Source organism: Pavona decussata, unplaced genomic scaffold (assembly GCF_977016875.1).
Source record: "Pavona decussata unplaced genomic scaffold, jaPavDecu1.1 SCAFFOLD_402, whole genome shotgun sequence".
Lineage (NCBI taxonomy): Eukaryota > Metazoa > Cnidaria > Anthozoa > Scleractinia > Agariciidae > Pavona > Pavona decussata.
In genome coordinates this window covers 140,001-153,448 of record NW_028145771.1, presented here as the reverse complement: position 1 = coordinate 153,448, position 13,448 = coordinate 140,001, and the positions used below count along the sequence as shown (strand labels likewise).

At 39.7% G+C, this 13,448-nt stretch overlaps 1 long non-coding RNA gene across 5 annotated transcripts in view; it reads left to right on the top strand.

Moving 5' to 3' along the window:
- Positions 1-13,448, top strand: part of LOC146451089 (uncharacterized) — a 28,002-nt gene that overhangs the window by 13,726 nt on the left and 828 nt on the right. For 3 of the 5 annotated variants that reach the window (XR_014860108.1, XR_014860112.1, XR_014860114.1), the window contains 2 exons: positions 12,090-12,201; positions 12,579-13,251. This is a non-coding gene — a long non-coding RNA (uncharacterized LOC146451089). Of the gene's footprint in view, positions 1-11,287; positions 11,488-12,089; positions 12,202-12,578; positions 13,252-13,448 lie in introns of those variants that run through there. The other 2 variants (XR_014860113.1, XR_014860109.1) reach the window with 2 other exon arrangements.

Genomic DNA, 13,448 nt, shown 5'->3' with positions numbered 1-13,448 from the left:
CATTTGTAAACTGCATCTCATTAACACTTGTTAGACGTGCGAAAGCGATTTGTCGATTGGTACCAATGGTACAAGTGGTACAAGTGAACAAGTAGTCAGGCGATTGGTTAACCGTTGAAATCACTCAAGTGGAATACACAAACGGTTAAGATTCGTCAAAACACCCTCGCCAATCGTACCATTGCTAAGAGACCGCGACTTGTCAAAAAATCGTAACAATTTGCACCATTAATAAGTTATCAAGGTGACATAATCTCTGTTAGGGGTAAACTCCCCAGCGACCTTTTCGCGGCAAACGGCTTCATCCAGGAGATCCTATTTCAACTTATTAGCATTTTTTTGTTTACACTCGAGTTTGAATGCTGTGGTTTTGGAAAATAGACAAGTCAATCTCTCATCGCTTTGCAGTACAAAGGTGCTGATCGATTATCTTGAATCTTCCTAGACCAGTGAGCAGTGTTTCGTGTACTGCAAATAGGAAGGCTCTTAAGAAAGCTGTAAACGAGCTCCTCGAAAGGGAATTTAAAAACGCAAAGCGACGACTGCAAAGACCCAGGCGTACTTCTTCTGTTCACTGATTCTTTTTAAAAAGTTGGAAACTCCTATCCTCTCAATGCTATAAATGTAGTTTAATTGATTTTGGAAGCCTTATATATTCTACTTTCAATCTTGTATAAAGGAATATTGATTTGAACTTCATTTTCATTTGAAAAATTCAAGCGGGATTTTAGTATCTTTTACGCATTGAAATTATGCGTCAGTTATTAACGTGAACCAAAAGTTCGAAAATTCATATCTTTTGAACTATTCAACAAAAGAAAACCATGCTTTAAAACCTTATATATTTAATAACCTATTTAACAACGTACTACAGAAAGTAGCTACATTTTTATTTTTTCGTGCATCTCCATGCGCGTAAGTCAAAAATAATTCAAAGGAACGATCGACAGATTTGCAGCATTTTTTGTCAGTATTTAGGAACGAACGTAATAACAAAGACCAGAAATAAATGTCATCGTCAAACTTTTTTACAAAAACCCTTTGTTCTGTGTTTTTCGCGGCTGCCTTTTGCCTTTTGAGACTAAAAGATGCTTGCAATCGTAATCAAAGTAATTCCGTGATAGATACGTGGTCGGCAGAAGATATTTACGTTAATAAGTTGTCTGCTAGCCTGGCAATGAAAACGCCATCAAAGCGAACAAATCCAAAAACAAATTTCTATGATTTAAAGACTTAATCGATGTTTCCTGAAGGATTAACTTTTCCACAATAACCCTCAACATATGTTTAACACTATTTGTCTCGTGAATGAATAACAGAGATTTATGTATGTCGCCACAAAATCCGTTAAATCCGCCTTTTCCTTGTGTGGTGCAGAGATTTTTGACTGAAATAAATTGTATTAAAGCTTGAGCTCTGGTAAGACCTAAGTCCAACCTCAGCGTCATGTCTCCGGGAAATCCGTAAAATCCGCCGTTTCCGTGTGTTTTAAAAACGGTTGTTTGACTCAAACAAATTTTAATAAAACTTGAACTGTGGTGGAACTTAAGTTCAACCGATGCTTCATATCTCCGGGAAATCCGGAAATTCCACCTCTTCCATTTGGTAATAAAAAAGTTGTTTGACTAACAAAATGTTGTTCAACTAAAGCTTAAACTCTGGTGGAACGTGAGTTCAAATTAACCTTCATGTCTCCGTGATGTCCGTAAAATCCGTCTGTATCGTGTATTTGAAATGAAAAAAAAAAAAAAAATTACTAAGGTTTGACTGCTGGTGAAATTCATGAAGTGTCAAACGTTTTTATGAATACGGAAAAAAACGGATTTCACGGGTTTCCAGAAACGACGATTCACAGAAGTTATAAGTCACTTCAACTTCTCTACAATTGACTACATTTCGCCGTAGTGAATCCATTTGGATCCATTTGGATCCAAATGGATTCACAGTCCAAGCCTACGGCGAAATGTAGTCAATTGTAGAGAGGTTATAAGTAACCAAGGACGGACAACTTCTGAATGACATCTTTATTGGAAGAAAAACTTTTTTATGCCCTGAGCGGCATTTGAACCCACGTCCCCCTGATACCAGTCGGGTGTGATTACCACTACACTATCAGGACAACCATGCTGCCTGCATGGCAAATTTAGATAGTCAGTGGGAATTTTTACGTGGTACTTTCGGGCTAGTGTTTTTCTCCAACTAGATGGCACTGGATCGACAGAAACGACGATTCACAGGCGGACGAGAGAGGAAGAGACAATTTGTAGAAGTTACAAGGGTCTCTCGAGCCAACAATGCATCTTTGCCCCCAGAAGGATCCAAATGGATTCACAGTCCAAGCCTGCGGCGAAATGTAGCCAATTGTAGAGAAGTTATAAGTAAGCAATGACGGACAACGTCTGAATGACATCTTTATTGGAAGAAAAACTTTTTTATGCTCTGAGCGGGATTTGAACCTACGTCCCCCTGATACCGGTCGGGTGTGATTACCACTACACTATCAGGACAACCATGCTGGCTGCATGTCAAATTTAGATAGTGGGAATTTTTACGTGGTACTTCCAGGCTAGTGTTTTTCTCCAATTAGATGGCACTGGATCGACAGGAACGACGATTCACAGGCGGACGAGAGAGGAAGAGACAATTTGTAGAAGCTACAAGGGTCTCTCGAGCCAACAGTGCATCTTTGCCCCCAGAAGGATCCAAATGGATTCACAGTCCAAGCCTACGGCGAAATGTAGTCAATTGTACAGAAGTTATAAGTAAGCAATGACGGACAACTTCTGAATGACATCTTTATTGGAAGAAAAACTTTTTTATGCCCTGAGCGGGATTTGAACCTACGTCCCCCTGATACCGGTCGGGTGTGATTACCACTACACTATCAGGACAACCATGCTGGCTGCATGTCAAATTTAGATAGTGGGAATTTTTACGTGGTACTTCCAGGCTAGTGTTTTTCTCCAATTAGATGGCACTAGATCGACAGGAACGACGATTCACAGGCGGACGAGAGAGGAAGAGACAATTTGTAGAAGCTACAAGGGTCTCTCGAGCCAACAGTGCATCTTTGCCCCCAGAAGGATCCAAATGGATTCACAGTCCAAGCCTACGGCGAAATGTAGTCAATTGTAGAGAAGTTATAAGTAACCAATGACGGACAACTTCTGAATGACATCCTTATTGGAAGAAAAGCTTTTTTATGCCCTTAGCAGAATTTGAACCCACGTCCCCCTGATACCAGTCGGGTGTGATTACCACTACACTATCAGGACAACCATCTTGGCTGCATGGCAAATTTAGATAGTCAGTGGGAATTTTTACGTGGTACTTCCAGGCTAGTGTTTTTCTCCAATTAGATGGCACTAGATCGACAGGAACGACGATTCACAGGCGGACGAGAGAGGAAGAGACAATTTGTAGAAGTTACAAGGGTCTCTCGAGCCAACAGTGCATATTTGCCCCCAGAAGGATCCAAATGGATTCACAGTTCAAGCCTACGGCGAAATGTAGTCAATTGTAGAGAAGTTATAAGTAAGCAATGACGGACAACTTCTGAATGACATTTTCATTGGAAGAAAAACTTTTTTATGCCCTGAGCGGGATTTGAACCCACGTCCCCCTGATACCAGTCGGGTGTGATTACCACTACACTATCAGGATAACCATCTTGGCTGCATGGCAAATTTAGATAGTCAGTGGGAATTTTTACGTGGTACTTCCAGGCTAGTGTTTTTCTCCAATTAGATGGCACTAGATCGACAGGAACGACGATTCACAGGCGGACGAGAGAGGAAGAGACAATTTGTAGAAGTTACAAGGGTCTCTCGAGCCAACAGTGCATCTTTGCTCCCAGAAGGATTCAAATGGATTCACAGTCCAAGTCTACGGCGAAATGTAGTCAATTGTAGAGAAGTTATAAGTAACCAATGACGGACAACTTCTGAATGACATCTTGTTACGAGCCACCAATAGCGTAACTGTGGGGATAGGGTAAGTGCTGTACATGAAATGACTATACCCCATCGGGTGGAGTTAATTTGACCTCGGACCCAAGCTCCGTGACCATTTTCAAAATCATCATCTGTTGGAGAAACGACGCTATCGTGGAATCAGAAGCAGAAAATGCTCATTTGCAGCCAAGTGAGTGGGGATTTTTGACGACGAAGCATTCACCGACGATTGTGAATGATGGGGTTTAGCTTTTCGGGAAAAAAATCGCGGCTGGGCTGGATTTTCGAGGCGTAAACCACCTCTGAGCGGACTACATGAGCTTACGGTCGAAATCTTAGTGTGCTGCCTTGACTTCGTCTTATGAAGGGAATGACAGTGATTCCAAAGAATGCCCGAAACGGCAAAATAAACCCCAAAACGCACAAGAATACACCAGAGGTGAGTCAGTTTTATTCATTTTATTGAATGAAAGCAGTAAATTTAGCGTTTTTTTAAGCGTCAAAATTGTCGGTATGTTATTTCCCATACAAAGTCTTATAATGCGTTCAAATTCTCAACGGCTGCCCGTAACCCAATACCGCTTGCACTCAAAGGTCATCGTCTCACTAGATATTAATTATCACACGCTCTCTAGTGACGCCGTGAACTTGGCCGTTTTATTCGTTTTATGAAGTGAAAGTTAAACTTGACGTTTTTTAAAATTCAAAAACTTAACCTGCGCAGAGACAGACAGTTCACCCTAACTGTGTCTCACGACACTGCCCTCCCCATCCCTCTGCTTTTTACACAAACTTGCAAGTCACTCACCTGCATTTAGACCACACTCCAGGCTTTGTGTCAGCTTGATGCAATTGACTGTCAACAGCCTGTGTCTCTATGGGGGAGGTCAAAGGGCATTAGAATTAAGTCACCCTGGTTTAAGAAAAACAGCAAATTGGACCAAGCTGAAGGCTACAATACCCCCCCCCCCCCCCCTCCCTTCACCCCGGAGCTTTTGACACACAACCGAGAACTACCCCCCAGCAGTTAGCCCTCACCCTGGGCTAGCTCACAGACTGGTCCTTGACGGCAAGCCAGCTCAAGTTTAGTGAACCACAGAGGCAAGAAGCTGGGCGGTGCCCAGCTTCAGGCCCGGGTCTAGCAGGCATGTTCTTGCAAATTCGCACAGATATCACAGGAAAATAGCTCTCTGGAAGGCAAAAATTGAGTTTGCAGGCAAAATGTACTAAGTTTAGCATGTAGCAGCTCAACTCGGGATAAGCCCACTTACATTGACTGCTAATATCTACCTGGATTTTCAAAAACATACCTGCACTTAACCTACGCAGAGACAGAAAGTTCACCGTAACTGAGTCTCACAAAACTGCCCTCCCCACCCCTCTGCTTTTCACACAAACTTGCAAGTCACTCAACTGCATTTAGGCCACACTCCAGGCTTTGTGTCAGCTTGATGCAAGTGATTGTCAACAGCCTGTGTCTCTATGGGGGAGGTCAAAGGGCATTAGAATTAAGTCACCCTGGTTTAAGAAAAACAGCAAATTGGACCAAGCTGAAGGCTACAGTAGCCTCCCCTCCCCTTCCCAAAGCTTTTGACACACAACCGAGAGCTACCGCCAGCAGTAAGCCCTCACCCTGGGCTAGCTCACAGACTGGTCCTTGACGGCAAGCCCCCTCAAGTTTAGAGAACAATAGAGGCCTGAAGCTGGGCGGTGCCCAGCTTCAGACCCGCGTCTAGCAGGCATGTTCTTGCAAATTCGCACAGATATACATTATGCGTAGCGCATTTGTGACGCAACGTATTTAAAACGAAGAATATACATTATTTGTAGCACATTTTTTAAGCCACGTATTTAGAACGAAGAATATACAATGTGTTTAGCGCATTTTTAGCGTCACGTATTTAGAACAAAGAATATACATTGTGTGTAGCGCATTTGTGGCGCGTAGTATTTAAAACGAATAATATACATTATGTGTAGCGCATTTGTGACCCCACGTATTTAAAACAAAGAAAATAAGTGGTGCGTAGTGCATTTGTGACGCCACGTATTTAAAACGAGGAATATACATTATGTGTAGCGCATTTGTGGTGCCACGTATTTAGTGCAAAGCATATACATTGTGTTTAGCACATTTGTCGCGTCACGTATTTAGAACAAAAAATTATCGCGTCACGTATCTAGAGTGAGGAATATACATTGTGTGTAGCGCATTTGTGGCGCGTATTATTTAAACGAAGAATATACATTATGTGTAGCGGATTTGTGGCGCCACGTATTTAAAACGAAGAATATACATTGTGTGTAGAGAATTTGTGGCGAAACGTGTTTAAAACGAACAATATAAACACATTTTTCATACGAGTTTCACATCATTTCACACATGTTTCACATGCTTATTTCACATGCATATGAAAAAGCGGCATGTGAAGAGTATGTGAAGAGTATGTGAATTGTGTGTGAAAAACATGTGAAGAATGTTATTCTTTTCACGTGCTTTTTCATATGCAATTTCACATTCAAATTCATACATTTTTAAAGCAAAGCAAGTTTCTGTTTTCACATGGAATTTCACACACTATTTCACATAAAAAACCATGGGAATTCTTGCATCACAGCAAAAACACCATCTTTCACATGCATTTCACATACCATTTCACACACTATTTAATATCGTTTCGCACTATATTTCAGATCACCACATTGCTTCATAAACCATGTGGAAGTTTGAATAACAAACACATATATATTATAGCTTGCTTTATATAACAACCATCTAATTATACAATTAAGAACATTACAACACCCATAATTCACATGTACATGAATTAAATTTGAAATATTACATGTATTCCACACATTTGTACTCACGCATTTTCAATTAACGTTGTTGGATCAAAGTATAAAGCTATAAGACAAGACCTCTAGTGTGGATTTTTTCAAGAATAAGTTCTTCAAAATCAGTTATGCTTCGTCCATCCAGTGAAGACATACAAGGACGAGCCATTTGGATGAGTGAAATGTTAGGATATCAAGTTTAAATAGATAAGGTGGCAGCCTAGAGCTTTAAAGATGTCTTCAAGCTTTAAGCTTTGATCTGACAACGTTAATTGAAATAGCTGTACACTGTATTGTCTGTAGAAATACACTTCACAGTACTTTCATTAAAATCAATTTTCTCCTTTATTATAAAATTTTAACAATGCATATACGCATGTATATGTAGAAAAAGTACATCTACAGTACCTAAATGAGGCCTCATTAAAGGTTATCAGGATACAGGATATTTGATCATGAGAAGCAAACATAAGGATACAGATTTATTTTGGGGTAAAATTACAATACAGGGATCAGGGATATTAAGAGAAGAGAATCTGGGATATCAAGCAAGAAATTTGGTTCAGTATAAACCAAAAAGGATATGCCATTTTTAGCAAAAAATTAACAGGATACAGAAAAATACAGACTCCCCCTGCCCGGCCCCCTCTCCACTATATCAGTATGGTTCCTTATAAATAACATGCTAATTTGGTATCCAACTGCACTTATTATTGTACAAATAATGCATGAAATGAGTACAAAATTATTCCCCAGTGTATTTATATAGTTAGTTATTTGTACAGTAGAAAACCAGTTGGGAGTGATATGTATCTATCACTATCTCTTATAGCTTGTTTTCATTGCTGCTCATTAAAAAGGTTTAAGTTGGATAATATAAAAATATATTATTGGATGCTTTGGTGTGTACATACAGTATTGATGTATATTTTTATATATCTAAGCTAAGCCGCGCGAATTCGAGCAAAAAATACATGTTTATATATTAATGTATATATCATTGAAGATGTACCCATGTTGCCTAGCAACAGTAAAAAACAAAGTATGAATGGCGTCAGACAAAGGGGAGGTTGCTAGGCGGCAACAGGTTGGGAGACAGGCTGGCGTCAACAGTTTGCTGGAGCAAAATTTGCATACATCCAGAAAGTTTGCGTGCCGGATCAAATTGCAACTGCAATGTTCATCCAAATTTACTGGATACAGAACTATCTCTGCAGAATCTTTTCCCTTTCTTCCAGAAATCTTTTCTGTGAAAGATTGCATTGAAGAAATTACATGTTTTGTGGCCGCGGTAAAATAATTTTCCGTGGGAAATAAATTCATCGAACACGACAGCGCTGCACGCCCGTTGTACATTTTGTCGCATCAGAAATAGATTTCAACCGCAAACAAGCCTACAGATGGAACTACAAAAAGACCATGCTCATCAAAATACTGTAGTTGCTATGTTCAGAAACCTTTTAATCTCCTCATTTGATGCTACAATACGAGTAAAGAGGGCTTTCCACCCAGCCCCAGCTTTGCGAGGTTTTGCGAGTCACGTATGTTGCCATCTCCTCACACATTGAATTCAGTTTTACATCCATACTTTATTTAATAATATGCTGACAGTCAGTTATAAATTTCTTACAGAAAATAACAATAATAGAAATTAATATTTCAAACAAAAAAGAAAACTGTACATGTAAAGTAGTGATTGGCAAAAATTACTGTGCTGAAAATTTAAGGGAAATATAGTTCTTAGTTCACATGAATTATTTGTGCAACATAATAAGAAAATGATTGGATTAGATCAAAAGAATTTATTGTACCCTTTAATTTGCTTGCTGTTTTCAACTATATGTGATATATATTAAATAATGTTCAATACTCCATTATGTAAGTTACAAACTTTAAGTTATTTTGGTAATCGTTCCTGAGCAGAAGCAAAAGTCTTGATTCGTAACAAAATTAAATCAGTTAAAATAGACTCCAACGGCCATAAATGACTTAGCTTATTGAGCAGGATTTGGTGCCTTGTCTCTAGTCTGAAGCTGCACGCACTCTTTAGTCTCAGCCTTGACAAACAATTAATATTGAGTTGACAATCTACAGTAAAATAAAAAAAAATTGTGCGCTTTGAGTCAGTTCTTCTGAGTGATTTAGTACATAATTAGTAACAGTAAAGCATAAGGGCTGTGTTGCAGTGAGTTTCTTACCCGCAACAATCTTGTTGGTTTCTGGGTATTAAGAATGAGTGTACTCAACCTTTAATATAACTCGTGGTGCTACAAAAAATATACATACACTCCAATCAACTTCAATAAAATCCTGATCAGATCGTATAAGTCTTCATCAGCTTATAAAAAGGCTTGATATTAATTCGGCTACAAATAACTTCGTAAAAACGTTTGAAAAGGCTTCATATTAAAAATACACAGGGATGTATATATGCGTGTTGATTAATTTAATTTGTTGTCTGTGCATGTACATGTACATGTATGCAGTAATTCGCGTGGACGATCAATCTATAAAATCACACATTTTCATGCACTCTTTCTTCAAAATTATTGATGCGGAAGCTTACCTCTTTCTAAAAAGTAGTTATCCACATTTTGTTGCTTGAAGACATCATATTTTAGCTTAACAGAGGTAAAAAACCAGAGGGAATGTGTCCTGTACATATTCCCGCCTAAAATTTAACATGAAACGGTCTTTCTGCGAGCCTGCAATGGCATATCTGCTGACCAAAATGGTGCCCAGTCTTCCCAGTCTGAATGAAATCTAAGATGGCTGCCGGTGTTGATGTTGCTGTAACTCAAAGATTTCTTGCTCATTTTAAAAGCTGGCATTGTGCATGAAAGTCGTATGAATTATGATTCAAAGCATTGTTGTTCTATTTGACAAGATATAATTATGGAGTCGAGATTTATCGATGAAGGTTTGTAAGTAATCTACTAAAACAATGTAACCTAATACGAATGGCATCGTTAATTTTTACCCTGGCAAGCTGATCAATGTATTTTATTTTTTTCTATCAAAAGGGTGTCCCTTTTTGTTATTGGTTTAAGAGAATTTTGAATGGTTTATAACAGCACGCTCAACGCTGAATAACCATTCACCCTGGTGATTTAGGTTTTGAAATGTATCAAGGGAGTCTTGGATAACAATTACAACTTTAGTACCGGATCATCTTATCACAGTTATTGTCAGCTCAAGCCAGTTGTTTTAGACTTAGACGAGGGAGATGCAAATAGGGACAGTCGTTTTCCTCATATATTTTTTTACTAAGGAATAAAACTAAAGCCCCCTAGGGATCAATTCATAGAGTTTTACAAAATCTGTTTTGAAATTGTTATTGAAGCTTTACTTTTTATCTGTAATTTTATAGGGTAAGGGTTAGGTTTAAGGTTAGAGTTTATTTGGGGTGATTTCCATCGTTCCCTTTTTTTTTTGGGGGGGGGGGGGAGGGGGGGGCGGGATTTGAAGTGATTTTTCACTATTCCGCCGTTCCACCGTTCTCGCTTTTAGCGTCGCCGATCTTGAAGTGAATCGTTTTACTTCTATCCGGGGCGACGAGACGTTGGATTTTTCCTCTTGGAGTGAAACGTTTCGCTCACTTAACGCTGTAAAACAAACGAAAAAAATCAGCAATGGAATAAAAGGACTAGTTACTCTCAAAACAGGCAAGTACATGTTTATTCAAGTGATTTTGTAAAAAAAAAAAATACTTGTTTGCGGCTTTTTTGCGATAAATAGATTTCTTGCAGTGTTGAAACGCAGCTAAGCTTTAATACTGCTAATTTCATGATCAAAGTAGTCCTTTGAATTCATTCTTTTCCGGCTCATGTTCATTATTTCGATCCCTTGGCGTTTTATTTTCTAATCTGGTCCAATTTTGCCTTCCAACAGCGGAAAAAAGAGCAAGGCGAATAGCGGAGGAAAATGACTCTTTTAGAGGCAGAACATCATAAACAGCGGATCTTAAACAGAAATCATTTTACTCTGTCCTGCGAAGAAACGTTGGATTTTTCCTCTTGAAGTGAAACTTTTTGCTCACTTAACGTTGTAAAACAAACGAAAAAGTCAACAATGGAATAAAACGACTGGTTATTTCCAAAAAGGCGAGTACATTTAAGTCTAGGTCTTATATGTGATTTTGTTGACAAAACTTTGCTGACTTTTGCAAGATGTTGTTCTTTTTTTTTTTTTTTTTTTTTTTGCAGGGTTCACACTGCAACTTGTTTAACTTAATTCTGCTGCTGACTGGCGTGAAGTCATGTAGTGCCAGAGGCCACCTTAAAGTGACCAAAACTTGGATTTTTTTTATGAAATATATGCCTCGAGTTTTAAAAACGAGTGAACAAATCTGAGGCTAAGAGCATTGCAGGACCACAGCCGCAGGCCGCGGTTTTGCCTTCACTGACGCTTTCATTTCTAGGGTGCTCGCCATCAAGGCTAGTCTGGCTAGACACTACAGAAGCAGGGCTAACAGGCCACTTGTACTCGGGGTGCCTGCCCTTCAATCCAGGTGGTTAAGGTTTTTCAGAATTTGACATTTAATGCATTTTCTTGGTTAAGTAAATAGGTATGGCTGCATTAGTTTGCTGTTATTTCAATTGCAGACTATTTGAAGCTTTCAGATTGCCTTGAACACATGGAATATAAACACAAGACTAAAGGTGGCTGTTGGATGGCAACAGTTTGCAAAGTCGCAGTAAGCTCCAAGCAAACAGGGGAATTCTAGTGGACATGGCATTTTTTTAGTTGTGCGCCCGGTTTTCATAAAATCAGGCATATATCTTTGGTGAATGATGAGTTAGCTGGTAAATTAATTCTGTAGCTGACTGGCGTGATGTCATGTAGTGCCAAAGGCACCCTTAAAGTGAACCAAAAATTGGATTTTCTTGAAATAATCTTGGGTAAATGATAAGTTAGCTGGTAAATTAATTCTGCTGCTGACTGGCGTGTTGTCATGTTATGCCAGAGGCCACCTTAAAGAGAACAAAAGTTGGAATTTCTTGGAATATATGACTGGAGGTTTAGAAACGAGTGCACAAATCTGGAGCTGAGAGGCCGGGCAGGACCACAACCGCAGGCTGTGGTTCTGCCTTGACTAACGCCTTTATTTCTAGGAGGCTCGCCGCCAAGGCTAGTCTGGCTAGACACTACAAAAGCAGGGCTAAAAGGCCAGATTTACTCGGGGCGTCTGCCCTTAAATTCAAGGGGGTAGGGTGGATCAGAATTTGACAATTAATGCATTTTCTTGGATGAGTGACTAGTTATGGCCGCATTAGTTTGCTCTTATTTCAATTTCAGACTACATGAAGCTTTCAGATGGCCTTAAAGACATGAAATATAAACACAAGACTCAAGTTGGCTGTTGGATGGCAATAGTTTGCAATGTCGTGGTAAATTCCAAGCTAACAGGGTAATTCTAGTGGACGTGAAAACTGCAAAGGACCGCGAACGATAATGCTGTCAGTTGACGTAGGATCTACAAGAGACCTAATCAGCCAAAAATAAACTGTAACACAAACTGCAAGGCTGATACTACGTGAAAGAGTTGACTTTGCGAGACAACAACCCGACAGAAACCGACAAAACAGGGCTGCAACCGTGGACAGCTGTTTCGTTCTTATTGGAACTCGTCAGCACGGTGTAGCACTGCTACACCGTGCTGACGAGTTCCAATAAGAACGAAACAGCTGTCCACGGTTGCAGCCCTGTTTTGTCGGTTTCTGTCGGGTTGTTGTCTCGCAAAGTCAACTCTTTCACGTAGTATCAGCCTTGCAGTTTGTGTTACAGTTAATTCTAGTGGACCTGGCGTTATTTAGTTGTGCGCCCGTTTTTCATAAAATCAGGCATATATCTTGGGTGAATGATGGGTTAGCTGGTAAATTAATTCTGCAGCTGACTGGCGTGATGTCGTAGTGCCATAGGCCACTTTAAAGTGAACAAAATTTGGATTTTCTTGAAATAAATTATCACGGGTTAATGATGGGTTAGCTTGTAAATTTATTCAGCAGCTGACTGGCGTGATGTCGTGTAGTGCCAGAGGCCAACTTGAAGTAAACAAAAGTTGAATTTTTTTTAAAATATATGCCTGGAGTTTTGAAAACAATTGCACAAATCTGAGGATGAAAGTCGGTAGGACCATACCCGGAGGTTGTTGTTATGCCTTGACTGACGCTCTTATTTTTAGGGGGCTTGCTAACAAGGCTAGTCTGGCTAGACACTACAAGAACAGGGCTAACAGGCCACTTGTACTCGGGATGCCTGCCGCTAAATTCAGGGGGTAGGGTGGGTCAGAATTTGACACTTAATGTATTTCGTTGGTTGAGTGAGTAGGTATGGCTGCATAAGTTTGCCCTTATTTCATTTGCAGACTACAAGAGGCGTTCAGATGGCCTTAAAAGACATGGAATATAAACACAAGACTCAAGTTGGCTGTTGGATGGCAATAGTTTGCGATGTCGCGGTAAGTTCCAAGCAGAGAGGGGAATTCTAGTAGACATGGCCTTTTTTAGTTGTGCGCCCAGTTTTTATAAAATCAGGCATATATCTTTGGTGAATGATGGGTTAGCTGGTAAATTAATTCTGCAGCTGACTGGCATGATGTCATGTAGTGCCAGGAACCACCTTAAAGTGAACAAAAGATGGATTTTCTTGAAATAT